General features: G+C 47.2%; 1 long non-coding RNA gene across 2 annotated transcripts; it reads left to right on the forward strand.

Moving 5' to 3' along the window:
* The first annotated feature begins 3,048 nt into the window (after nucleotides 1-3,048).
* On the forward strand, nucleotides 3,049-27,968 carry LOC142436476 (uncharacterized). 2 transcript variants are annotated; one of them, XR_012781957.1, is made up of 4 exons: nucleotides 3,049-3,283; nucleotides 19,397-19,451; nucleotides 20,612-26,325; nucleotides 26,448-27,968. It is a non-coding gene; the product is annotated as an uncharacterized LOC142436476 (long non-coding RNA). The 2 variants fall into 2 exon arrangements; XR_012781956.1 differs by lacking the exon at nucleotides 3,049-3,283 and having other exon boundaries at nucleotides 19,266-19,451.

A 27,968-nucleotide genomic window follows, 5' to 3' on the forward strand; every position in this document is an offset into this window, starting at 1 on the left:
TACCTGAACATGAGTACCGCAGGCTATAAGGCATGATGGATTGACACAGTGGCTGCAGCAATGTGCTCAAACATAGGATAGTGCTGGCCTGGAAAATAGTTCATCGTCCATTAAAAAAAATCATTATATAGGGGCTCATACAACTTTTGTTGTTGTTTTTCCCTAAGGGAGAGCAGTGTATTGGTACACTGAGAGGTATATAGATCAATGGATTCGAACAGAAAAGCTACACATATATTCACCAGTCAACAGGAAACTAGCCTTCGAAAAAGGACACAGAAATATCCAAAGGGACAAATTCTGCTTGCTCAACAAATGGTGTTGGACAAACTGAGATACCGTATGTAGGAAAATGAAGCAAGCCCCAAACCTTCCCCCATGCACAGAAATTAACTGAAGAGGGGTTAAAACCTGAAAGTAAACCTCCGGGCTATCATAATCAATTTTTCGATGACCTCATCGGTCAGAAATCATTGTAGGAACGCCAAAGCGTTCTTGTGTTCAACGTCTACATTCATAGCAGGTGCTCCAGTAAAGGGGAATCTTGGTGGAGCTGGCTCATCCATTCCTGAAGAGAGTAGAGCACCACGTTGGCCCATCACAGAGCTCAGGTGTAGAATCTTCCTCACTGTCATCCTTTATCTCAGCAGTGTCAGTGTTGGATTATGAATTTCCCAAAGAACCAGTATCGCTCAATTCTGTGCACAATGCTGACTCACTCTCGCTGTATCTCTTACAGCATCAGTTAGTGGGCTTGTTGTCTGCCTCAGGCTTTGTTCACGGAGATCCTCCAGCTAGTTGGTGGTGTGTGCGCATGAGCAGAGGCTTCCTGCCAATCCCCCATGAGTAGTAGAGTTCCCATGGTGTGGACTCCATGTAAGCCCTGTCCCAGACAGCACGCTTACATAGAAGGTGGGCCCTGCAGCACAGAGGACCATTCCCCCTGTGGAATGGCCTCAGAGACCCACGTCCCTCACTGGCCAGCTGCTGGGGCTGTGGGCCCTAAGCTTCATGCCTGACTCAGGAATTGACACAGGGTGAGGCGACTCCAGTAGCTGTTTTGACTGGTCTAATCCAGCCTGAGATCATCCTTGCATGAGCCCTCTGCCCAGATTATTTTTGTTTCTTTTATGATCATTTTATTAGGGGCTCTTACAACACTAACCACAATCCATATATACATCAGCTGTTTGAAGCACATCTGACCATTAATTGCCCTCATTATTCTCAAAATCTCCACTCTTCACCCAAGCCCCTGGCCTCAGCTCCTCATTTTTTCCCCCCTCAATGCCCGCCACCCATCCCTCATCAATCCTTGGAAATGTACTAATTCTTTTGTCATATCTTCACCCACCTTTCTTTTGAGGTCAATGAAGATCCTTGTAATCGGTTCCCACTTTCCATCCTGCCCTTCCTCCACCCTCCCAGTATCTCCACTCATAACACTGGTCCTCACAGGCCCATCCACCCTGGATTCCCCGTGTTTGAAATTCCTATCGGTACTACAATACCTTCTCTAGTTTGGCCAGATTAGTATGGTAGAACTGGGTTCAGGTTAGTGGGGCAAGAGGAAGCATTAAGAACTTGAGGAGGCGGCCACCCGCCCGCTGGGTGCGCGGGCCCGGGCGTCGCGCGCTACGGGCCGCCCAGCGCAGCCAGAGGCTGGGAGCGCCCCGCAGGGCGCACGGGCGGCCTTGCAGGCGGGGACTCTGGACGCGCCCCTCGACGCCCTCGCGCACCCCACCGTCTTCCTGCCCGCGGCCCCCCCGAGGGGCTGCGAGCGGGGGTGTCGCAGGACCTGCGGCTGGATAAAACGAGAGACCCCCCTTGGTCAGCAGCGCGAGACCGTGGGGACGCGCGGCTCCTCGAATGTTGCGTCGTCTCATTTCTGGTTCCTCCATCCATTCACGCAGGCCGACCCCGCTCGCCTGATCAGTGGCACACACCCAGCCCAGTGGGAAAAGGAATGCTCTCCCACGTATATGCATTTTAGTTTGGAGTCCCTACAGGGTTTATGTACCCCGAGTCCTGGAGATGGGGATTGGTTTGATCTAACTGCACTTTACTTGCAGTGCGAGCCAGCGCGGCGCGGTGTCCCACTGGAAGCGCTGAGCCACACGTGCGTGTCAACACTTAGGACCATCCCCAAACATGCTTTTGCCAGGTGTCCGTGAGGAAGCCAATCAAGAGGGATCGTGCTATTCGGATTCGGTCCCCATGTCGCCGTTTTCGCCTTGCTTTCTGTTTTTGAATTCGGTTTCCCAAATGTCTGCCTCAAAACGAATACCCAACCAGGGGGTCCGCAGCCCTGGAAGTTTCCGGGGCTGTTCCCCAGACGCGCCTCGGGGGCTGCAAGGACTGCGCGTCGAGACTTTTCCGGTCGTGAAAAGTCGGCGGCGACAGCTGGGGGCCCTGGGTCACCGGGTGGTGTTGAGCAGGGACTCTGGGGCCCGGGCGTGGGACGCTGACAGGTGCAAGTTCAAGAGGGTCAGGGGCTGATGCCTCCCCACGCCCCTGCCCTCCCCCAGCAAGGGCGCTCTGGGGTGCTGGGTCCTTGAGGCCCCGGCTGGCGGGGCCGCCCACGGTCAAGGCTTCGGGCACACGCGCGGGTGCGCTGAGGCCTGCGCCGTGCGGGGGTCTGGGCTCAGGCAGGTGGTCGCGGCGGCTCCGCGGGCGGGCGGGCGCCCAGCAGGACGACCGACGACCCCCGGCGCGTCGCCGGCACCCAGCACCCGGGCGTAGAGGCGGGCGGGGGGGCTGCGCTCCGCCGCCGCCAGGGCCCCCTCCCTCCGCGCCCCCCCGCGCCAGGTGAGCCGGGCCTGGGCCTCGGCGGGCCGCGGGGCTGCCCTCTCGCCGCCCTCCAGCGCCCCCTCGGGGCCGGGCCGCGACGAGCTGGGCGGCCGCCGGCCGGGGCTGGGGGTTGGGAGGGGCGGGGGTCGCGGGCGGGTCGCTCGTTCGGCCGCTGGCGGGGGGCGGGGGCCGGGCGGCCGCGCGCGAGGCCGGGCCAGCTGCCGCCGCGCCCTCGGCCTCCGACTCTGGCTCCGGCTCGGCTCGCCCTGGCGGCGGTGGCGCCGTGAGGAGGAGTCCGCGCTCCTCTGTGGCGGCGGCGGCGGCCGGCTCCAGGCTGGGTTTTGGCGCCACCCGCCTGCTGCCTCCTGGCGGCTCCTGAACTCCAGCCCCCTCTCTATCAGCCTCTCACTCCGTCTCAATATGTCTCAAGATGGCGGCCAATGTGGGATCGATGTTTCAATATTGGAAGCGCTTTGATTTACAGCAGCTGCAGGTCAGGCTTCTCCTCTCTCGGCCTCTCACTCGGGGGTGGGGGCTGCGGGCGGTCGCGGCCTCCCCGGGGGCGCCGGGCTGCCTCGCCGCCGGGGGGCCGCGGCGGAGGGGAGGAGGGGGGTGCCGGGAAAAGCGGGGCCGACTCGGGGACAAGTCCCTCTCACTCCCCGGCCCCCATTGATAACTCGCTTGATCGGAAATTGATCCTCTTTGTTCAATTCATCGATCAGCCCAAGATGGCGCCGGGAGCCGCCGCTGCCACCGCTGTTCCTGGTGTCTGCCCCCTCCCCTGGCGCCCCCCCCCCCCCGGCCCCGAGCCGCCGCCGCCACCGCCACCGCCGCCATCGCTGCCCCTGGTGTCTGCCCCCTCCCCTGGCGCCCCCCCTCCCCCCCGTCCCGAGCCGCCGCCGCCGCCGGTTCCCCAAACTTCATGAGTGGAAAAATGGGCTCTTGGCACAAAATGACATTCAATCTTCACCAAGAGATTCAGGGCTAAATTGCTGCCCTATCTCTGACCTCAGCTTTTGTTTTATTTTAATTCTCATATAATTCACATATATCATTCAATACTTCAGTCATATTAAGATTTGTGTAATCCTCACCACAATCAGGTTTACATCATTTCCTTCTTTTATATTAATTTTTGTTAGCCCCCCCCTCACTCCCCCAAATCTTCCCTGCCTGTCCCTAAGAGATTGTTAATTCTGTTAGTGTCTCTCTGGATTTGCCTCTCCTGGATTTCATATGTATTAAAAAAAAATACAAAACAAAATCAAGAAACAAGTAGAAAAGAAAAACTAACAATGATAAAAGAGAGAAAAACCTCAATCGAACAGAAAGTGAAAAATACTAAAAACTGGAACCAAATTAAAATTAGTCTGAAGAGATCAAATGATCAGGTGTTACATTTGAACTTAACTGTATCTGTTCATGTCCATGGGCTGTGGTCAGAGGGAATTCACCCCGCATGTGCATTTGAGTCCTTTTGCAAACTGGGTGTTCCGAACTTAAGCTCTGATTCTTGTTCATACCTGCAGATTGAGATTCTATTATTTATCACCCTGGCATCACACTGGCTGTGCTGCTTGTTCTGGGCGGACTTAGTTGACATCTCACTTAGATGGCTGCTTATTTTCAGAAAAAAGGTTTAAGTACAAGGCCCTGTTCTTTGTGATAGATGTGCACCATCTGATTTCAGGGTTTTTTTACACCCTATGCTTTCCAGTCAAATATTCACTTGAGGTAATTCAAAACACTCACTTGGCTCGATGACGCCAGAATAGCTCCCCTCCATGCAGTTCCATGGAGCTCAGCATAGTTAGGGCGCAGAGATGAAAAGACGATTGAACCATGTACTGAACGTTCAGGTTTTTCCCTGCTTTTGAAAATCTGTTTGCGCTTGTAGAGTAAATGTTTTGTACTTTTTAAGAGTGTAAAAAAAAATAGATGGAGGGATTCAGAGAAAATGGCAACCAGATAGGACCCATCTATCTGGAGCTCCTGCTGCCAGACCAGAAAAATAGGAAATTAGGTGAAGGAAACGGGGAGGTGGAGTTCTGAAATTAGAACTAGGGTAACAGGGTTTCTCCTGAACCCCTTCTTTTGTGGGATTTCCACTCACAAAGCAAACCAAGAATGCTTTAAAGCAGCACTATAATTTTGACGAAGTGGCAGGCGCCAGATATGCCCTTGCCTGGAGCAGGGATCCCTGCAGGTGGACGCCCTGAGAGGGGGCAGAATCTCAGACACGAGGGGAACCCCACACTGAGCTCTCCATGCGGTTGGATGCCTTGAGCTCACGGTCAGGGGTTGGTGGTGGGTAGCCATAATTTAGAGTAGAAGAAAAAATATATTATTACCTTAGGAAGATCATGGTGTGGGAGAAAAAGGCAGAAAGTCGGGAGTCCAGGGAGCAAATTTAGTTCCAATTGGCCGACTAGTAAACAACCCCCCTGATAAGCTGCATCTCCCCCTCTGGGGGTCAGCTTGACAGCCACCAAATCTGAGCACATTACAAGTAGAATTTTTTTTTTAAGGGTGAAACATAAATGATTGGTTTAAAACTCAAACCCAAGTCTGGTTGCTCAGCTCCAAGCACCACATGGGGAGTCCCTTAACATAAATCAGCATAAGAAGCAACCTAGCTAAGGAATGCCAGAACTCAGCCACAGGGCCTGGCAGCTTTTACCATAACAAAGACCCGCTGTAGCAGTGTCAGCCTTAAACAGCACTGAGCTGTAGCCCAGAGACTGTGGGAGACAATTTCATTCTAGCTGGCCAGAGGGATAAAAAAGAAAATCCTCTGATCTAGGAAGCATCAGCAGTCTAGATAGGACAACAAGCTTCCCTCTCAGTGATTCTACACATAGCTGGGGAGGCCCTGCCGGTCTTGGAGCCCTAGACGGGGCTGAGGGAGCCCCCCAGTGCCCCCTCCCAGCCCCTGCTGCAGTGCTACATGCAGCACAAGGCAGGTACTCCAGCACCCAAGTGACCCCTGGCCACGGGCGCGATCTTGCTTTTGAAGTAATCTCACACAGCATCTGTGGAACCCTACATCAGGGATGGGAAAGTCCATTAACACATGCCCAGGAGAGCCAGCATAGGAAAGCTGGATTTTCCTGCCCGTGGGCTCCGATGGATGTTGCACCTGGAGCAGCCCACCTGGGCCAGATGATTGCAGTTCAGCCAATGGGATTGACCTGGGGTCCTTCACCAGCCTCCCAGGGAACCCTTGAAAAGGCAGGAACCAGAAGGGAGACGGGTGGTCCAGGTCGTCTTCCTGGGAGGAGAGAGATCCTTGCATGACCTGAGGCAGTCTCTGCCAGGCCCCATGGTCAAAGGAATCCTATGGGTGCCTTGTAAAACCTGAAGCTTCTTTTAACTCTCATTAAATTCACTTGGATCACGAGCCCGGCTTCCGCATGAAATTTTTCTCGCGGGGAGCCAAGGACTGGGGTTGGAATTTAGGCCAGAGAGAGAGACCTTACAAGTCCATGACCCTGTGACCTTGAGGAAGAGTTGGAATTCCTCTGGCCTCAAGGACAGGTGATCAAGTATCATTACCTCCTTACCCACTGCTCTACTTATTCTCACTTTATTCACTAGCCCTTCTAACTTTTCCACCGCACTCAGTTTCAACGTGCTCAGGTTGGTGTTGGGCTTTTATTTACTCGCTTTCTTCTTTATCCCTCTTTTTTTCCCCTTTTCCCCTCTTTTTCCTCTTCTCTCCCACTCTCTCCTCTCATATGCCACTAAAGGCTTCCAGGTCACTTCCCTCCGCTTAGGGCAAATCAACCCAAATAGCAGGAGGCACTCCAGCCTGCCCTGTGTGGGAGTGCTGTACACCACACAAGGCACCTGGGACAAACACCTACAGTGCGCTGCACCGTTGAAGAAACCTCCGTCATGCCCCTAAGGTGATCTCGTCAACTAGGGCAATTCTGCCCAGCACCACTGGGTCCCGGCATTAAAAGGGCACACTGACCTGCCATGTTGGAGCAGTGTCTAAACCCCTCTGGCCCCTCATCCAAGCAATCAGGGATCAGCTACTACTTTATACTTTATTTCCTCCTTCTCTCTCTCCTTGCTCTTTACCATCACAGCCAACCTTAGTGAACTCAGTTGGATTTATTTCCTTCTTTCTCTTTATTCTCTTTTTCTTTCTTTCCTCTTTCTGTCTTTGCTTTCTTCACCTCTCTCTTAGCTTGTACGATTCTCTCTGCTCCCTCTCATTGCTTGCACATACCACTGCTGGTTTCCAGAGCCCTACACTCTGCCTAGGGCAACCCTGTCCTCCTAGTGGGCAGCCTGACCCCTAAGACAGTACTGCACACAGGACGAGTCAGAGCTACACACAGCATAACACAGGGTCAGTTATTTCTTTAACCATTTAAAAAATACTCTCTCCTCCTCCTTCCTTTTCTCTTCTCTCTTTTTCCTTTTATTGGGCTCTTCTTACAGGTTTTCTGCTTTTCTCCGCTCCATCTAGCTCTTCTCTACTTCCTACCACAGCCTCCACAGATTTGGTTCTCCTTTTTAGTTGTTTTCTTTTTTTTTTTTTTTTTACTGTTGTCACCTTTGTTTACTCTGTGCATTTTAGTTGTCTGTGGGTGAGTGGTTGTCAGTCTGGTTGGCATTATTGCCCCAGTCTGTGTCTTCCTCTTTCTCTCTTTTTCCTCTCCTTTCACTCTCTTTCCCATCACAAGACAATAGCTGTCTCCAGGCCACTCCCCTCTGCCTAGGGCAAACCTGAAGGCCCAACTGAGGGAGCTCCCACCCCCCCACTTATTGGTGTGGCAAGCAGCTGGGGAATTCACGCTGGTCCTCTCCCACACACTAAGCCACAGGTTGTTCTCCCCTATAAAAAGTGGGGGCATCCCCAGCCTAAATCCTGAGGTCCTACAAGTGACTGTGGGAAACGCCTGACCACCACTTGTGAGGCTCCACGCTACTGTGGGAACATCCACCCAATCTCCAAGGCGATCTCTCTGTACATCCCCTTGTCTAGCCAGATTTGTAAAGTAGAATTTGGATCATGATAGTGGGGGGAGGAAGCATTTAGGAACTAGAGGAAACATGTTTCATTGTTGCTACCCTGCACCCTGACTGGCTTATCTCGTCCCCACATCCCTTCAGGAAGGGGGTGTCCAGTTACCTACCAATGGGCTTTGAGTCTCCACTCTGCACTCACCCTCATTTACAATGACATGATTTTTGTGTTCTTTGATGCTTGATATCTGATCCCTTCAACAGTTCATGGTCACACAGGCTGGTGTGCTTCCTCCATGTGGGCTTTGTTGCTTCTGAGCTAGATGGCCGCTTCTTTATTTTCAAGCCTGTAAGATCCCAGATGCTATAACTTTTGATAGCCAGGCACCATCAGCTTTCTTCACCACATTTGCTAGTGCACACATTTTTCTTCAACCATCATGTTAGAAAGGTGTTCATCATGGAATGCCAATTTAATATAACGTGTTCTTGCATTGAGTAAGTATTTGGCAATGTCCATCTACTGCCTTAATACTAAGTCTATAAATATATGCACGTTGATCTATTTACGAACCCTCCTGTATAAATATATTTACATATGTACATGCCAGTATGTAGACCTCTAGAAATACCCTTTGTCACCTAGTTCTTTCCTCTATTTACTTTTACTTTCCTCTTGTCCGACTATCATGCTCAGCTTTCACTTGGGTTTGAGTAATTTCTCTTGGTTACATTGCCCTTGCTGAATACCTACCAGGCTTCTCACACCCTCCTTGCGACGGATTTTGGATTACTTGTTGCTCCCCTGTCGCTGGATTGGTCAGCATCACCTCCTTACCCCCTCCTCTCTCTCTCCCATGTCCCCGGGAACCATTGGTCCTGTTGTTTTCTCCTCCAGCCTATTCTTCCAGCCTATCTTATCTAGATAGATCTGTTGAGATAATAATATGCACCAAAAATCAAACCATAGCAGGATAGGCGATGGGTGAGAACACAGTGATGACAAAAAAAAACAACAGAAAACCAATGATCAATAAAAGAGTAAATTAATTAAAAGACAAAAAAAATTTTTAAGAAAGAAAAACCTGTAAATAGATCAAGGTCTGATTTTTTTTTTCTATAGGTGTGTCCTTCAGTCAGGTCTGATGGCGTATCATGCTCTGGCCCCAGAGTCTGTCCTTTGTACTCCCTCAGGGGCTACCCGCTCTGCTCCCATGGTTGCTCTGCTGCATGCTTTTAGTGATTTGCCTCCGTGTTGGAGGGCCAGTCGGGTCAGTCCCAACACAGAGTCTCCGGTATTGTCCCCATAGGGCCCTGGGCCAGCAAGGGATGGCATGTCTCATAGTGGGATCAGCCATATGGTCCACTCTGTACATTGGCTGTTCAGAGTGCCAAAATCATCCTCCAAGCCTGGTGGACCAGTGTGTGCTCCACTCTCTTCCTCCCCCTTCATTTGCCCCTGTGTGCTCTGATCAGACATGTCCATCTCCCCTAGCTACAGGTTCAGTGCCGTCTTCTAAAGTAAATTCTTCTGGGGGGAGGGGCAGTTGTCCACTGGTATGGAGGCTGGACCATCCACTTTTCATTTAGGATCAAAAGCATCTAGCTTTTAGCATTAGGTGCTATTGAGTCAGTTCCAACTCAAGGCAGAATGAACCACTGCGCAGTCCTACACCATCTTCAAAACTGTTGTTATACTTGAACCTAACATTTCAGCCTTTTCCAGGGACTGGCATCTCCTGATAACATACCCAAAGCATGTGAAGTCTCCCCGTGCTTGCTTCTAAGGACCTTTCAGACTGTTCTTCTGACACAAATCTGTTCATTCTTCCAGCACTCAATGGTATTTTTAATATTCTTGGCTAGTGTCATCTTGATGGGTTGAAACACTATCTCGCTCTAGTGTTGATGTACATTTTTCTGATGCCTAATTATACTGAGTATCTTTTAAGGTAATCATTTAATTTTTATGGCATTTTGAAAAGATGTCAATGAGGTCTATTTAATTTGTGTTCAGATGGAAACACATAACTCAAACTAAATATGTGACAGTAGAATAAGAATCCATTTTATCCTAAATACTTGAGATATTTATACAGCCTACTCAAGTTTTTATCAACACAGATAAGGTGGCGGTGGTGGTGGTGGTGGTGGTGGTGGTGGTGGTTTTTAAGAGTTAATCTCTAAATAGGGGGCTGTAGTACTGAGCACTGAATCTCCTTTGCTTGATTAATTTTTATGTTAGGGAAGTAATACAAGGATTCCATCAAATGACCCATCAGTTTGAGGAAAAAGCATATCAGAATTGATGGTCAAAGCCTATATGGCTTTATGGTTTAGTCTCTAGGGGTATGTAATGCTCTTGTGAAAATAGTATTCCTCATGATAATAACGAGGAACTGGTGGGCTTCCAGGGCTGGGAGCTGAACTGAGGGGCAGTTCTACCCTGTCTAATAGGGTCACTATGAGTTGGCAAAGACTCGATGGCTGTCATTTTGATTTGTTTGACTTGAGTACTGGCATTCAGTGTGTTTATCGAAATCAATAAATTACAAGCATTTTTGATGTCTATTTTTTACATACAAAATTTAAATCCCCCAAGCCTCTGAAAACTGCGAAGATTTCACAGCACTAGGTTGGTACTCTCCCATCCAAGAATCAGTGAAACTGGCAGGGTGTGAGGCATTCAGGCTCCCTCAGTTCCTCCTGCTGCCTTCCCTGACCCTGGTCACTTGCTTCTATTACCTCTCTTGGACCTTACATGCATTTGAATTAGAACACCATAGAGTACAGTGCTCTACATGTGCAGCAGCTCTAACCATGTCACTCTCTGTCTCTATGAAGCCTCTTCCAACAAAATTCAAATGTGATTGTATGTGCACACATAAACACACGCATGCACCAGAGCACCCTTCTTAACAGAGAGTCAGGAGGGTCTCTTAATTATTTGCTGTCCTCACTTTGGACACAAGTCCCTTGATGATGAGTAGGAGAAAAGGAACATCAGGTAGTGGGGGAAACCCTAAGGAGGAACAGAGGAGAGCTTTAACTAAGAATAATGCTACTAGGGGAATGATGGCATGTGAGGAAAATTAGATACTTCCAGACTGTCAGATTTTTCCATACAGCAAAATTAACTTTTCTAGTTTTGTCTAAAACTGGCCCCAGGAAATTTCAAATAGCACATCTCAGATTATCTAACCTACAAAGGAGTAGCCGGCCTTCCACCCACCCCCACCCCACCCCCGCCAAAAAACCAAGCGGTACAAAGCTCCACTGGGTACACATTTCAAAATATACATTCTCCTGTTTGGGCAGGCATCTGGCAACTTACTCTGAGCTAGTGCACCCACACTTTTTTCCCAAGGTCATTGCTGGTGACAAGACCTTGTGCTCTTCTCACAAGCCAGAATGCAAACATAAATCAAGTCAGTGTAAGACGCCATCATCACCTCACTCAAATACACCTCGTCAAGTGAACTCAAACTTCAAGAAGATGCTCATTTGTTTGGTTTTGTTGATGTGAGGGTGATAGTGCATTTGGAGTTTAGTCATTGCACTAGGTCAGACTGTTAATCAAGCTTCCTATATAGAGGTTCTGAAGATATTGTGTAAGAAGGGCTGAGTTGTCTGGCTAGACCAGAGCTTGCACACTGCTATTGACTAGAAGTTCCGACACACAGAATCCAGGACAGATAAACCCCTCAGGACCAATACTGAGAGTAGCAACACCACGAGGGAAGGTAGGGGGGAGAAGCAGAAGAAAGGGGAAACCAATCTCAATGATGGACATACAGCCCCACTCCACCACCCAGGGGAACAAACAGCAGAAGTTTGGGTGAAGGGATACAGCAGAGGCGTAAAATATAAAAATAAAAAGTATGTATAAAGTATCAGTGGTTCACGTGGGTGGGAGGAGGGGAAAAAAGGAGCTCAAGGAGAAAGAACATGTTTGGAAATGATGATAGCAATGTATGTACAAATGTGCTTCATACAAATTGGTGTATGAATTGTTACAAGAGCTGTAAGATCCCCCAATAAAATGATTTATTTAAAATAAAAAGGACCGATTAGTGGTAGACAGGGGACTGGTTTTGCCACCATGACAGTGCACCTGCTCACACACAAAAAACAGCATGCCTCTATCGCCCGATCTGATCCCAGCACACCGAGGCAAAATACTAAGGGTGTACAACAGAACAGGAAGGGGAACAGAGCAACGAAGTCCCCAGGGAATACCAAAAATAGACTTTGGGGCCAGGGCTAGCTGACCCATCATACTCTATGAGAAAGCACTCCTAAAGGCCAACAAACAGTCCTTGAACTAACTAAAAGCTTTTCTTTCTTGTGTTTTGTTTTGCTTTTTGTCATTGGCTTGTTGGTGGTGGTGTTGTTCTTTTGTTTCATTTTGTTGCTTGGGTTTGCTCTGTCTTGTTTTTGTGCATGCTATGATTTCCACAGGTCTGTCTAAATGAGATAGGCTGGATGAACAATCTGGAGGAGAAAACAATGGGACTGACAGCTGGGGGAGGGAGATGGGAAAGGGGGGTGTAGGGAAAAAGGAAGTGCTGTTAACAAACCCAGGGACAAGGGAACACCAAGTGATCCAAATAGATGGTGAGGAGGGTGTAGGAGGCTTGTTAGAGTGTGACCAAGAGTAATGTAACCTAGAGGAATTACTGAAACACAAATGAAGGCTGAACATGAGAGTGGGACAATCAGAAAGTAAAAGGAAATCAAGGAAAGAGGTAGGAAGCAAAGGGCATTTATAGAGGTCTAAATAAAGGCATGTGCATATGTAAATATATTTATGTATAACGATGGGGAAATAGATCTATATGCATATATTTATAGGTTTAGTATTAAGGTAACAGATGTACATTGGGCCTCCATTCAAGTACTCCCTCAATGCAAAAATACTTTGTTGTATTAAAGTGGCATTCCGTGATGCTCACCTCCCCGACACAATTGCTGGAGGCAAATGGGTGCATAAGCAAATGTGGTGACTGAAGTTGATGGTGGTCGGCTATCAAAAGTTATACATTCTGGGGTCTTAAAAGCTTGAAGTTAAACAAGTGGTCATGTAGCTGAGAAGCAACAAAGCCCACATGAAAGAAGCACACCAGCATGTGTGATCACGAGGTGTCGGAAGAATCAGGTATCAGACATCATCGGAACAAAAAAATCATATCTTTGTGAATACGGGGGAGTGTGGAGTGAAAACCCAAAGCTCATTTGTAGATAATTGGACATCCCCTTACAGAAGGGTAGCAGGGAGGAGAGGAGCCAGTCAGGGTGCACTGTAGCAACAATGAAACATACAACTTTCCTCTAGCTCCTAAATGCTTCTTCCCCCACAACTAAAATGATCCCCATTCTACCTTACAAATCTAGCTAGACCTGAGGATGTACACTGGTACAGATAGGAACTGGAAACACAGGGAATCCAGGGCCGATGATCCCTTCAGGACCAGTGGTGAGAGTGGCGATACGAGGAGGGTAGAGGGAGGGAGGAATGGAAAGGGGAAACCGATTACAAGCATCTACATATAACCATCTCCCTGGGGGACAGACAACAGAAAAGTGGCTGAAGGGAGATATTGTATAGTGTAAGATATGACAAAATAATAATTTAGAATTTATTCAGGGTTCATGAGGGATGGGGAATAATTATCAGCTGATGCCAGCGGATTAAGTGGAGAGCAAATGTTTTCAGAATGATGAGGGCAATGAATGTACAAATATGATGTATGTATCAATTGTGATAAGAGTTGTATGAGGCCCCAAAAATTGATTATAAAAAAAGAGAAAAGAAATAACAGTATGAAAACATCCCCCAAAAAAGCATGCCTCTCTTGTCCCTCATATCCTAATCACCTGAACTCACTCCATGTGACTTCTTTCTGTTTCCATGAATGAAGGACAGTGGTTTGACAACACAGAAGAGGGGGGGAAAAAAACAAGGGTGTCACCCAAACTGCTGAGTTTGAAAAATGTTTCCAAGAATGTAATCACAGATTAGACAAATGTGTGAAGTGTAATGGAGAGTACTATGAAGGGGATAAAAAATTTAAATGCATAGTTTTGAAAAAATTGTAGTTTTTGTCGGGTTCCCCCTAGTAGCTTCCAATTTCATAGCAACTCAAGCCATCACCATACATCCAACTGACAGAGAAGGGGTGGGTTTTGTGTGTAGGTGGTGTTGGTTATTGCACAGGGGCAAGGGACTTCTGGTGGCATAGTACCTTATGCCTTGGGTGTCAACTGTAATGTCAGCAGTGGGGAACCACCAGTCAGTCCTCAGAAGAAAAGGATGAGGCGTTCTACTCCCATAGAGTTAGCCTTTGGGAAACCCACAGAGATAGTTCTGCTCTGATCTCATAGAGTCGCTATGGCTCAGCATCGACTCCATCGAAGTGAGCTGACAAACTAAAGGCAGGAGATCTGAAAGAGGATGCGGACACGTTGTCTCAGGTACTTTGGACATATTACTATGGTGGAACCAGTCCTGCAAGAAGGGCGTCATTTTTGGCAGAGGGTTAGCAAACAAGAGGAAGACCCTTACTTAGGTGGATTGACACCGTGGCTGCGAGAATCGGCTCAAATACAGTAACAAGTGCGAGGATGGCGCAGGACTGGGCTTTGTTTCTCTCTCTAGTGCACAGGCCCCTATGAATCCGAACTGACTCCAGGGCTCTACAACATCAACTACTACAACCCTGAAGTTCAAACCTACCCAGTGGCTTCCCAAAAGGGAGGTGTGGCCATGTGCCTCTGTAAAGATGACAGCTAGGGAGCCCCTGCGGGGCAGTTCTACTCTGTGGCACAGGGGCAGCCAGGAGTCGGAATGTGCTTCACAGCAAAGGGTGTGCTTTGTCTCAGTTTGTGCCTGCTGCTGTTTATGCTATGCACTGAGTTTAACATGTGACACTCAGGAGCGAATGAATGGAAACACACCCATGATGCTTCCATGATGCCAGATGCAAGCTGACACTGTTTCTGAGTTCTGGGCATATTATTTTTTCAGAGATAATTTCCTGTAGCGGTGACACACCGAGTCCTATTTCATGTAAAAGCATCAGCAGCAGAGGAAAGCACTGCACAGAGAGAAGACTATGACACGTAACAGGCTTTCCATAGAGGAACAAAAGGGTGGATGTCTTGGGCTGCACTCTTTTCTTGTATACAGACAGTAAACAAGCTGAACACATCTCACCTAAGCATAACATTACAACTACTTGAAGCCCAGCTCAGGCATCTGGACAAGAGGCAGCAAGGAAGGATGGGAGAGAGTTAATGGGCTGGGCGTCCCCAAAGGTGCAGAGTGGGAATCAAGGGAGGATCCAGGACGAGCCAAGGCTTCTGGCAGAAGTCTGAGAGGAGAGCAGCAGAAAGGAGCTGCTCTCTGGGTCCTCACAGATGTAGCCAGTGAGAGAGCAGCAGTGCTGCCCCCTGGCGGTGCGCCGAAGGCAGGGCCGCTTCCCCCAGGGCTGGAGAGCTCTGGGGAAAGACAAACCCTGTCACTTTGGATGCCAAGTAAGGGGGCACTGTGTGCCGGTGGTGTACCTATGTTGGCCAAAGCGCTGCCCACTGTGCATTTGCTTCCCACAAGCACAGTTATCCTTCCTCGTGCATCCAGGAAAGACAGTTCTAGAAAAACACAAGCAGTAAAATAAAACACTGCCAGGTCTCGAACCATCCTCACCATTGTTACTATGCCCACTGATGTAGCCACTGGTTCGAGCTGTTTTATTGCCCGTCCTCCACTTTTTGCCAAGCATCATGTCCTTCATGGACTTGATGTCCCTTCAGGGACTGGTCTCTCCTGACAGCACGTCCAAAGATATCAAATGAAGTCCAGCCATCCTTCGTCCCCATGTTCTCTTGGCAGTCCTTGTACTTTTATTGCTCAGTGTCTGATTATTTGGGACCAGGCCTTATTGCTGCCCCTTCCTCACCTTGGCCCCCAATCCCGACCCCAAGCCCTGCACATCCACTGTGTGAAACCTCCTGTTCCTGTAACCATCCCTGTGCTTTTGTGTGGGGGGTCTAGCTGGGTTCCCCTGGCAATTCGCCAGCTGCCCTTGGGAAAGTTCATGGAGTCGGCTAATTAGTAGAAAAGCCAAACGTCCAGCTGAGATTGGTTTACTCCCTAGCACCCTTGGGCAGGAGCACAGCCCCACTCCCGGTCCCAGGTAGCCAACGACCACACCTAGGTTCTCCGGACTTGGCAGCTGTAACATGTGGCCTGGGCTTCCCCTTCATTTCCTGCTCCTTTCTGGCTTGCTGTCTGACTTTTCTTTGCGGAATTAAAGCTGCAAATTGACAGGATCCCATAAACACTCTAAAGCCACAAAAAAAACACCAAATGCCCACCCAAACATGTGAAACTTCCAAAAATCATCCTTAGAAGATTCCCAAACCCTAAACATTCCTAAACCCCATATATGCCCTGAAAACACCATGAAAGCCCTAAGAAAACCTAAAATGCTGGGGGAAAAAAACACATATAATATTAAAAATACCCTAAAATCCCTAAGGAACTCTGCAACATCACTAAAAACACCCTATTGTGCTGAAAAATACCTATACACTCTAAAAAACCACCCCTAAATCCCTTAAACACTCCCTAAAATCTTATAAAACACCCTAAAAACCCCAAACCACCCGAATGCCCCAAACACACCTTGAACGTCCACAAACAACCTAAAAGCCCTAAAAAATCACATGCCACCAAAAAGCCCTAAATGACCGCAAAATTCCAACTCATAGCCACCCTATAGAGGGCTTCTGGAGCTGTCAGTCTTTTATGGGAACAGCTTTATCGTTCTCCCAAGGAGAAGTTGGTAGGTTTGAAACCCTGACCTCATATTTAGCAGTCTAATAATTGCTGGACAGTGCCACCAAGGCTCTACTGGTGTAGTGGGTTACACATTGGGCTGCTAACCTCAAGGGAAACGGTTCAAAACCACCACCCACTCCTTGGGAGAAAGAAGAAGCTTTCTTTCTATTCCCCTAGATTTCTCATTGAAGGTGTAAAGTAACCTGTTAAATGCGCGCAGTGGCAGCAGCAATGTCTCATAACCATGGGGAAATGTGGTTCAGAAACTTCAGAAGCAAGCATCCACCAGTAGGTGACTGACCAGCAGTATTGACTTGGGCAAAGAGAAGGTGACATGGAAGGGTAAGGAGAAGAATGCGTGCAGAGGGCAGGTTGGCAGCTGAGCCTAAGTCCAGTAGAAACAACAGCAGAATGGCCTGTTCCTGGAAGGGCCACAGGAGATGGTGCGACTTCATGTAGCCCCCACTTACATGTGTAACAGCAGCAATTGCCTGAACACGTGGTCTCCCCAGGGAGGAGCCTTTGTGTGGTGTTAAGATGCTGTTACTGTCTGTTGTACTGTGGTGGCCTGCATTTGGCTGTAATGGTGGAAATTTTGCAGCCAGTAGTTCAAATGCCTGCTGGGTCACTCACTGCAGGTAGACTTCAGCAGTTTCCAGACAGAGAGACGAGGGAGGAGGACCTGGTCTTCCACTTCTGAAAGAACTGGCCAGTGTGAACCTTGTGAATGGCAGAACACTATACCTGAACATGAGTACCGCAGGCTATAAGGCATGATGGATTGACACAGTGGCTGCAGCAATGTGCTCAAACATAGGATAGTGCTGGCCTGGAAAATAGTTCGTCGTCCATTAAAAAAAATCATTATATAGGGGCTCATACAACTTTTGTTGTTGTTTTTCCCTAAGGGAGAGCAGTGTATTGGTACACTGAGAGGTATATAGATCAATGGATTCGAACAGAAAAGCTACACATATATTCACCAGTCAACAGGAAACTAGCCTTCGAAAAAGGACACAGAAATATCCAAAGGGACAAATTCTGCTTGCTCAACAAATGGTGTTGGACAAACTGAGATACCGTATGTAGGAAAATGAAGCAAGCCCCAAACCTTCCCCCATGCACAGAAATTAACTGAAGAGGGGTTAAAACCTGAAAGTAAACCTCCGGGCTATCATAATCAATTTTTCGATGACCTCATCGGTCAGAAATCATTGTAGGAACGCCAAAGCGTTCTTGTGTTCAACGTCTACATACATAGCAGGTGCTCCAGTAAAGGGGAATCTTGGTGGAGCTGGCTCATCCATTCCTGAAGAGAGTAGAGCACCACGTTGGCCCATCACAGAGCTCAGGTGTAGAATCTTCCTCACTGTCATCCTTTATCTCAGCAGTGTCAGTGTTGGATTATGAATTTCCCAAAGAACCAGTATCGCTCAATTCTGTGCACAATGCTGACTCACTCTCGCTGTTATTTCACTGGTCTAAAAACCCATTTAGGTTAAAATGACACTTTTTTGATGCCATGACCTAAAATTTTTAGTGAGAAAATGTTCCTAATGACATTACTTGGGTCTTCCTCTAATCCTGATGCCATGTTCTTTTTCACATAGACCAGCTTCTTGTATAAATTGCTCAGCATACAGATGGAATAAAAACAGTGAAAGGATACAACCCTGATGCACACCTTTTCTGATTTTAAACCATGCAGTATCACCTTGTCCTGTTCACAGTCTCACCTGGTTCTATCTCTTGGCCTTTGTATAAGCTCCATATGAGTACAATGAAGTGTTGTGCAATGCCCATTCTTTTCCATGGTATCCCCAAGATCCACCTCCTTCCACTCGTGGTTTCCAGAACGTGGGGTTGGGACAAAGCCTGGATAGTCTCATGGCAAGACCAGATCAGGAATGGAGCTGAGCCAGGAGCAGCTTTATTTGCTTGCTCCAGGGAAAGTCTGCCAGGGGCTTTCTACAAATGATAAAGGTGAATCCCTCTCTCGTTACCCACTGATCATCTCTGAGCCTCTTGCTCTCATATCCCTTGCACAGACCTCTACCATTAGATGGACAATTAGGTAACGTTTGAACACTTTTCTGATGCTGAGCCTGGGGAGCAACTAATAGCTGAGTAAATATTGATTGAAAGATGGTGAGTGGAAGAAAATAGCTTTGCCAGGTCCAGGTTGTGATGGAGATGAGAGTGTTACCAAATCCTGCTGTCCCCATGGTGGGTTTGCTGTATTGTGCCCAGTCCTGAAAGTCTGAGCCAGGGGTTTTAACATGGCCCCTTTCAAAACATATAGGTGGAATTCTTGGACCATGAGCTGTCCTTAGAGTGTGGCTTTACCAAGGTGATGTCCGCCCTGGAACGAAACAACCCAAGAACCTAGATCTTTGTGAAGGTGTTGGTAAGGGATGCCGCGGAAATCATAAACTTGACTGAAAGCAAAGGAAACTTTGCCTTCATGTGTCTGCAGCTGGACGAAGTGGTGCTGGAGCACACCCTCCTTTGCGATTCTTCTTGTTCTTTTTATGAGCTGCTCCCTGGCCTGTGCAGTCCCGTAAATCTGGAAACTCTTTGCTGGTGGGGGCAATTGTTATATCCTCCCCCCAGATCCAGATGTCTTGTCCATGGTCAGTGCGCAATCCTTGTTAGCCAGAGGAGTGGGGCATCTAAAGGCAGGCAGGGGTCACATACTTTTTTTCTACACTTTCTAGAAAGACCAGAGCTAAACATCTTGCAGCCCTTTTCATGTCCTCTTTCTTTTCTGTATTTATTTTCCAGGAAAGAGGAGAAGAAACGCGACAGCATCTACTGACAGCAAGTCAAATGCCATCGTGTGTGTTCAGAGGGCAGGCTGGTTCTCATTTGCCTAACTCATCAGTCCCATCGTGCCATGTCCATGTTAGATTGTTTAGGGAAACAGATGACATATGTTATGATGCTAAATAAGCTGAAACAGTGCCAGGATGGAGGCAGAAGGGGTTTATTTGTTTGTTTTTAAATGAAGCATGGCTTTCTAGTGACTTATTGTGGTGGGGAAGGGGGGCACCGAGGGCAACAAGACATGGTTGTGACAGTGGTCTGGGAATTGAGACAAATCATTGCTTCTGCAGCAGAGATGAGCTGCCTCTGACCTGTCAGTTACTTGAAGGGAGACTCTGCATTTGGTCAGACAAGTCTTAGTTGGAGATGGTACCAGCTTTCCTCCTGAGCCTCTGTGGTTCCCTTTGGACTACACAGGCCCGAATCGCTTTTAGCTGAGCAACAGCAAATGGCAACACAGACTTGCCATATTGCTCTTTTGCGTACACTCTTTAAAAATCGTACTAAATATACATGCATCAAAACATTCGTCACTTCCACGCTCTACAAGATTATAACTAAGTGGCATTCTGCATGTTGTTCATATTATCATCCTTACCCATTCCAAAATTATGTCATCACCCTTATGGAAGCTCAGTATCGTCTCAGGGATGGCACTTCCCCTCCAGGCCCTACTGGGTTAGGCTGGGTTGACTAGAGAAATAAATCCAAGGACACTCATATAGGTATAAGAAAGACTCCACCTCACTTATTTGTCCAATTGACATGGCATTATGTAACAACCATACTTACCTTCCTACCTATCCCTGGAAACAATTGGGATATGTTTGTCTCTATTCATTTTCCTAGCCTAGATATTTCTTGTAAGTGGAATTAAGCAAAATGTGTCCTTTTTGAAGCTGATTTATTTCACTCAGCATAATGCTTATGAGGTTCATTCCTCTTGTAGCCTGTGTCAAGAGTTCATTTCTCTTTATGGCTGAGTAGTAGTCCATTGTATATACCATAGGCAACATGTTTGACTTATCCATTCACCTATTGATGGGTATTTAGACCGTTGACACGTTTGCGAGATTGGGAATAATGTTGCAAGGGCCATCTGTGTATTTGTATCTATTTATGCGCTTGCTTTTAATTGCTTATATCCTTCATTTCCTTTTCTTTCCTTGTTAGACTCAGTATGATCCCCTTCTGCCCATCCTCTAGCCTCACAACCTCTGTGTCTGATGTGCCAGGATCTCACCAGGAGCCTTAACACCAAGATTCTGAGCCCTGACTGACCATTCTGATCATCCAGGGAATTGAATATTCCGGAGCACACAGAAGATGAAGTTATCAAAACTCCTTAGGCATAACCGAACAACTGGAGGGAGTGCTTTATTGGGCTTGGGGGCTGGGGATTATAGTTGTGAAGGACACCAAGGACAATTGTCATTACCTAGACTGTAAAGACTATGGTCGACATCCACGCTGGTGAGTAGCAGCTGGATCTCAGAAGCTCACAAGTGGCCATCTAGGTGGCAAGTATTGTCACCCTCACTCTGGAGGAAAGAGTGGTGAGTGGACCACATGAACATTAGACTTCATGACTCTGAGCACAGAATAACTAGATGATCTCCAACTATCAATTCCAACTTCTTTGAAAGGGATCACATCAAAAGGTCCTAGATAGTGAAGCAAAATTCACAGTCATAAAAGAGACCAGGCTTATTGGCTGGATAGGGACTAACAGAACCTCTGAAATGATGGTCCTTATTCACTAAGTTTGAAAATGAACTCCTACCTGTGGTTCAATATTCAGCCAAATAATAGATTGGTCTATAATGGGAGCAATTACACAAGTGAGGCACACAAACCTGAAAACAGCAAACCATTTGATCTCAAAAGGGCAGTATTAATCCAAGGCCCAAGTTCAGAAGGGTAGGAAGAGAGGAGGAAGGGAAACAGAAGACATAAGTAGGGAGTGGAATAAGTCATATTATATTGTGGAGATTGCAATAAGTGGCATAAAACACAATGTGTATGAATTGTTGAATAAAAAACTGATGATCTTGGTAAACCTTCACCCAATTCACAATAAAAACTTATGAGAGAGAAAAAAATCCAAGCACCTAGGCTGCATTCCAGACCAATAAAATCGGACTCAGTGGAGATGGGACAAAGATGTCTTTTGGATAGCTCTCTGGCAATCCCAATGAGCACACAGGCTGATACCCACCATCTGGAAACTATGGGGTAGCTGCTTCTCCGGTAATGCCTCGGGGGAGCGCTTGGGTCCGTCAAAGAATGCGGGATGATGAAGGGGCAAAGGTCATCAAACCTCACCCACAGCTTTACACTGGGGGGCTGCTCTGAGGAATGTGGGAAGGGTCCACTTGCATGCTGTCTCTGTGCAGCAGATCCAACAGACTCAACACCTTTCCAAAGCTGGCAAGAAAGTCCGAGAGACTAGATGTGGGCACCACGCTGTGAGTTTCCCAGAAGGCATGAGACAGATTGAGAGCAGTCACGGGAACACAGACTCCTCCGGAAATGCTGCCATGCGCAGAACATGCATCTCTAATTTCATTTCACACTGACTCAAGCATTCAGTCCTTTTTACGAAAACCCAGCTTCTCATTACAGTAACCGGTTTAAAATGACAATCTTCTGTTGAGCAAGTCTAAGAAATGACCTTCCTTTATTTTACATGGTATAAAAATTCAGTTTCCTAGGCCAATGGGCTCTAGGGACAGGTGTTTTTATGTACTAGACATGGCTTTCAAAGTTCTTCAATTGCCTAAATTAATAACGACTTTTTTCCTTTGGCTTTTCTAAGGGACACATTAATTTCAATCTTTTTCTAAGGAAGTGAATCTCTAGCTATCTCATTGGGATAAGTTTCTGCCTTCAGAGTAGAATTTGAAATAATCTGCAAGGTTACCCCTTCCCCACCCTGCCCCAGCAGCCCAGCCTCTTTCTTCCTTCCGGCCTCCAGCCACCGGGGTTTGGTTGGGAAAGGAGATGCAGAAGGGAGTCTCTGGATTTTTCTATCTAAAGGTTGGCCACAACCCCCAGTAGACCAAATGTAATTCATTATGGGGGGTTTTGGTTTTACTACTTTAAGAGTTATCCTTAGGGAAATTACAAACAAACAGAAATAGGAAGACTTTATATTTTATTAAGGGATGTACTGCTCAGTCTCATTATATTTTAAAAGACAAAGTATAAAAAAAAAAATCTGGCTCCGTTTAAAATGTCCTGACTAGCAGAACTTAAAATACACAAATCTTAACATGAAAGTCTAGATGAATAAATAAAATAAACAACGAAACAGCTTTCTCAGGAAAAGCCATAATAAAGAGCTCGACTACTTTTTGAGCTGTTTAAGATGCTCGTGTTAAAGGGAAAAGAGTATCATTGTTGACTTTGAAATGTAGAACCATTTGCTTAATTCAGTGATGCTAAAATGGGCAGTTTGGCTGAAGAAAGAAATTGGCTTGTAGCATTTGATGAGCAATTTCTTCTTTTGAATATAGAAATGACCAGGGATGCGGACACGCTTTTTATTCTTTTGAGGACCCTCTAACCAAGAAATCTTTTAAATGATCATTACACAGTGAATGCCTGGAGGCTCTGGAAACTATTATTTTGACATTATTATAAGCTCAAAATGATTCACCAATGCAAAAGAAGAAGAGAAAAAGCAATTAAATACTAAGCTGTAAACGCTGGAAGCTTTTCTGTGCTGAAAATAATTGAACAGAGTTTTTTCTTTTTTTAAGTAATAGTGTCCAAAGAGATTCAATGATCTTATTGCTTATGGATTTGGAGCTTAACTATATTCCTTATTTTAAATTTGATATTAGAATAGCAAGATTATAGACCATGATACAGTGTGACTTGGAGAAGTATCATTTCATTAAATTATCAAGTTAAGGCTCAAGGAGCCTGGTGGAATGTGTGTGACCATGAGGCCGGCCAGTTGGAATCCGCTAGTGGCTCACAGAGAAAGATGCGGTTCTCAGCTCCTGTAAAGATTTAGAACTTCGGGAACCCACAGGCATAGTTCTACGTTGTCCTTTCAGGGGTCCTCAAACTTTTTAAACAGCAGGCCAGTTCATTGTCCCTCAAACCCGCTGGAGGGCCGGATGATAGTTTAAAAATAAAACTATGCACAAATGCCTATGCGCACTGCACATACCTAATTTGAAGTTAAAAAAAAACGGGGCAAAAACACCCGGCGTGCTGAATAAATGTCCTCTGAGGGCCATGCGGCCCGCAGGCCATAGTTTGAGGACCCCCTAGATTGATATAAGTCAGAATTGACTTGATAGTGTTAGGTTTCTGGGGTGGTTGACCTCAGTTCTTGCTTAGCAACGCTGAAAGAATTCATATGGCAGAAGCAGTTTTGTAAATCCAAGTGAATGTTATGGAAGAAAGTTTCAGGTATCGCAGTCCCCAAAAGTCCCCAGTATCTCCGGAAAGCACGCTGGGCTGCATGGCAGGGGTGGGGAAAGTTTGCAGCTGAATATGGCGGTTTCATGGGAGGAATACCTGAGCAGGAGTGCAGAACCAGCTGAGGAGCCACGGCAGGAACCCCCAAGGGCCTCACCCTCCACTTGCAGAGCACGTGAACAAGGGAGGGTGACAAGGAGCCCAGGCCTACTTCTATCACCTCCCAACACCACTGGAGGACATTGGTCGATCGTATTGGTTGATTTCGGTGCACTTTTGTGAAGTCCTATTCTGTATGACCAGGTGGACCTTCCACCTGGGTCTACATGACTTGGGTCAGAGCATGCTCAGTTCTGAATTTTGCCATAGGTGTCTAATGAGTGTGCCTGATGTATTTCCAACCCCTTTGTTGTGGCCTGGACAGCTCAATTTCGTTTAGTGCTGGCATTTGGGAAGACAAGCCCTAATCTAGCAACCTGTCAATAGCAGTAAGTGAATGGAATTACAACTCAACTCATAGCCATAAATTCAATTCGGACTCATAGTGACCCGAGAGGACAGGGCAGAATTTCCCCCTCAGGATTTCTGGGGCTGGAATTCTTTACAGGAATAAAAGTCTCTTTTTTCTCCCTCCCAATGGCTCCAAAGGACTGACCTTGCAAGGAGATGTCCAGCGGGTGCCAGCAGGCTCCTTCATTGAAAATCTCTGCTAGTTTCTGAAGCGGGAGGGAAATTTTGAGGAGGCCGTCTGCGGCAGAGTTAACTCCCCATTAAAGCCAATGAGCTTTTCCACATCTCTCAAAAAACAAACAAAAAAACCTAAAGTGACTACTTCAGATTAATATGCTGTAGGTAGAACCACCTCCCACTCACCAAACCAAACCAATCAACCAACCAAACAAACAAACAAACAAACAAACAAACAAAAAAACCCAAATCCTGTTGCCTTCAAGTCAGTTCTGACTCATGCTCACCCCTTGTGGTACAGAGTACAATTGTTGCATGAGGTTGGCTAGGCTGTACCCTTTATGAAAACAGATGACTCCTTCCTTTTGTGGTACAGCTAGGTGGTTTGAACTGATAACCTTTATATAAGCAGCCCTATCCAGCGATCTATGTCAACTAAAGTGTCAAAGCATGTAAAGACTGATCCACAACCCCCACTTCTCTCTTCCTCTTCTGTGATGACCTGGAATCCACCTTTTGATCTGGTGGCACCATATTTGTGAAGCAGCCCGAATCACTGACGGACGGTGTGCAGGACAAACACCCTGTAGAATTGCCCTTCCAGTGTCAGAATTTGCATGAACAAGAATAAACTTCTAGATTTTAAGCCACTGAGGTTCCAGGGGTAGCTTCTTTCTGCAGAACAGACTAGGCTATCCTGCCTGATCATCTCTTCACAGGGTTTTTGTGGAGAGCTACTGGAGCAGCTCGATCCAGGGGAGCTGCCAAAGCAGATACCTACACTTTATCTGGGATTGTAGGTTGTAGTACCAAAGTTTTTATTTGCCCGGGAGGCACTGAGTAAATTTTTTTTCTTCTGAAAACAGGACAATATGTAAGTAAGTTTGGAGACATATGTAGCTGGAGCTGAAAGTCCTCTTACCTTGCAGTTTTCTTTGGTAGAGATAGACTTGTTCTTAATGAAACCCATGACAGTCAGTGTCACAAATGACTTCTGAGGAGAGGCCAAACAGCTAAGTCAAGGCCAGCCTACCATTCTCTTAAATGCTGTCTCATGCTCTCATCTGCTCTGACGTGTCTGCTCAGGGGCATGTGGCAGCCACTAGGCGGGCCTTACCATTGGCACTGAAAATCATTGTAGGGGATATTAGAGGATTTACATCAAGAAGACCTGACTTCCTGGCCATTGCTCGGGGGCCACAGTTCCCAAGACAATCAGTGTCAAGGGCAAAACAAAATAAAACATGACGAGGGCTCTGGGGCTGGGTTGAGCTGGATATGTAACCAAAGCCCCTTTCTACCAGAATCTTCCCAAGAGGAGATTGCTCTTTTCCATAGCTAAACAATTTCCATAGCTAAACGTTCTGCTGAGGAACCTTCTGGGAAGCAGAAGAAAATAAATCTGCCTTCCTTTGAATTAAGCTGGGTTGGGTCCAAGCCCTGTGTAGTGTCTATTCTTCTCATAACATCTAAAGGAGTCTGATTTCACCATTCTTAGCTATTAAAAAAAAAGTTCCAGGCACAATAATTCAATTTAAAATTACACACCAGGAGTAGTTCATATTTAATACACTTTATACAGGTATTACAGGTACAAGGGACATACTTGTTAACTGCCAGGTTGCTGGCTTGAACCAACCAGCTACTCCACAGGAGGTACTGTGTTTCTGTGAAGATTTACAGCTTGGAAGCCCACTGGGAGAGCTCTCCTCTGGCTTGAGTCTGAAGGTGCTTGACAGCAGTAGCCTTTTGTTTTTATAGAGGTAAAAAGCTTTCTTTTTTTTTTTGGTATAAAGCTTTTTAGAACAACAAAAACAATTCCTTTTGGAAGTAAGCCAGAGCTAAAACCACAAGTTACATGCTTTACTTTTTTTCTGTCCTGCAGCTGGCAGCCACCCTTTCATCGATTGTGCACACCAGCATGGTGGTGAAGTGGTGAACTCTGCGCTCTCATTCCCCTGGCTTCACACTCGGTCTCCTCACTCATCGTGTGGCTTCACCCAACGCACGGAGCCTCCTGCAGGCTCCTCTCCCAGCGTGTGTAAAAGTGCGAAGGAGACAGACTTCCTCAGAGCTGTGCTTTAGAGAGAATCCTCCTCACATACTCAGCACCGCCTTGAATAGGGCAGCACTGCATACATGACAGCTACTTGATGATTGTTGATGGTGGTGGTGGTGTGTTTGTATGGATAAAAAAAGAGCCCTGAATGGTTATGTAACAAGTAAGGGAATAAATAGATCTTCCTTCATCCACCTTCATCTTTCATTGTTCTATCACTCTCTGATTGCAATATTAGAGGCTAAAATGGGCAGAATTCCCACCTCTGAACAAAGTTTGTGCACATGGGTGTGCATGCTTGTGTGTCCATGTGAGTGGGCCTGTACAATGTGTGTGCACGTGTGTGTGCACATGTGCACTGGAGCCTGGCAGCAGCAGGGGAGGCGCCTGTCTCTGTTCAGCAGTATCTGACGGCTGCTGCAGGTGTAATGAGAAGTGATTGATGATCTGTTCAGGGAGCTCCTGGGGTGGACTCAGGGAAGGAGCAGCAAAGAAGACATACTCATCTCCCCTGTATTTAGATGAGGTGACGGAGGTGGGTGGTAGAGGAGCAGCTACTCAGTAATGAGATCACAGGGGAAAGGCCTTGGATGAGGTGCCAGACAGCCCTGCTTTCCCAGAGAGGGTGGGGACTGGGAATGAGGCTGCATCCTGCCTAATCAGTTACAGTTGCTCTGTCACTCTGGGGAGGGAGGCAGATGAGGCAGGGAGCTTCCGGAATCTCTCATCTCCAGTCCTTCTAGGTGGATGTGGGAGCGTGTGAGGACGGCCACACTGGAGGGTCAGGGTTGATCGCCTTGCAGTGTGGAGCCCGGCCTGGACCTGCGTTGTGAAGGGTGACTAAGGAGCTCTGGGGGCAGGGTTCTGGGTGGGGGCTTTGTCTACTAAGACCCACAGCCGCGCCCTGTGTCGCAATGTTGGCATGCAATGTGCAAAGACTTGAGACAACGTGAAATGGACCATCCACTTCACTTGGAAAGACAGGAGGGCTGAAAATCAGATTGGGAGATCTGATCTCGTTTGCTGCACAGTTGTGAGAGGAGATATTCCTGGCTTCTCTCATGTTGGGAACCGGACATAATCAGCCTGACAAAACCAAGGCCATATTGCCTGCCCAGCAGGGCTAAAGCCACGTCACCTCAACCTTATCTCTACCCTGACACACACCAGATGGCCCACCCTTGTCTGCTCCAGCACCGGACATTCCAACTGCAGACTTGCGGCCGCCTGCCCTGTGTGCTCTACACCCCCGCCCTTCCTTTTTTTTATCTCCCCTTTGAACTCCCTTGTTTGCCTCACCCTTTATAGAGAGGCTTGTGTAGCAATAAACTCAGACCTTGACAAGAA

Source organism: Tenrec ecaudatus, unplaced genomic scaffold, assembly GCF_050624435.1.
Source record: "Tenrec ecaudatus isolate mTenEca1 unplaced genomic scaffold, mTenEca1.hap1 Scaffold_321, whole genome shotgun sequence".
NCBI classification, from domain to species: Eukaryota; Metazoa; Chordata; class Mammalia; order Afrosoricida; family Tenrecidae; genus Tenrec; species Tenrec ecaudatus.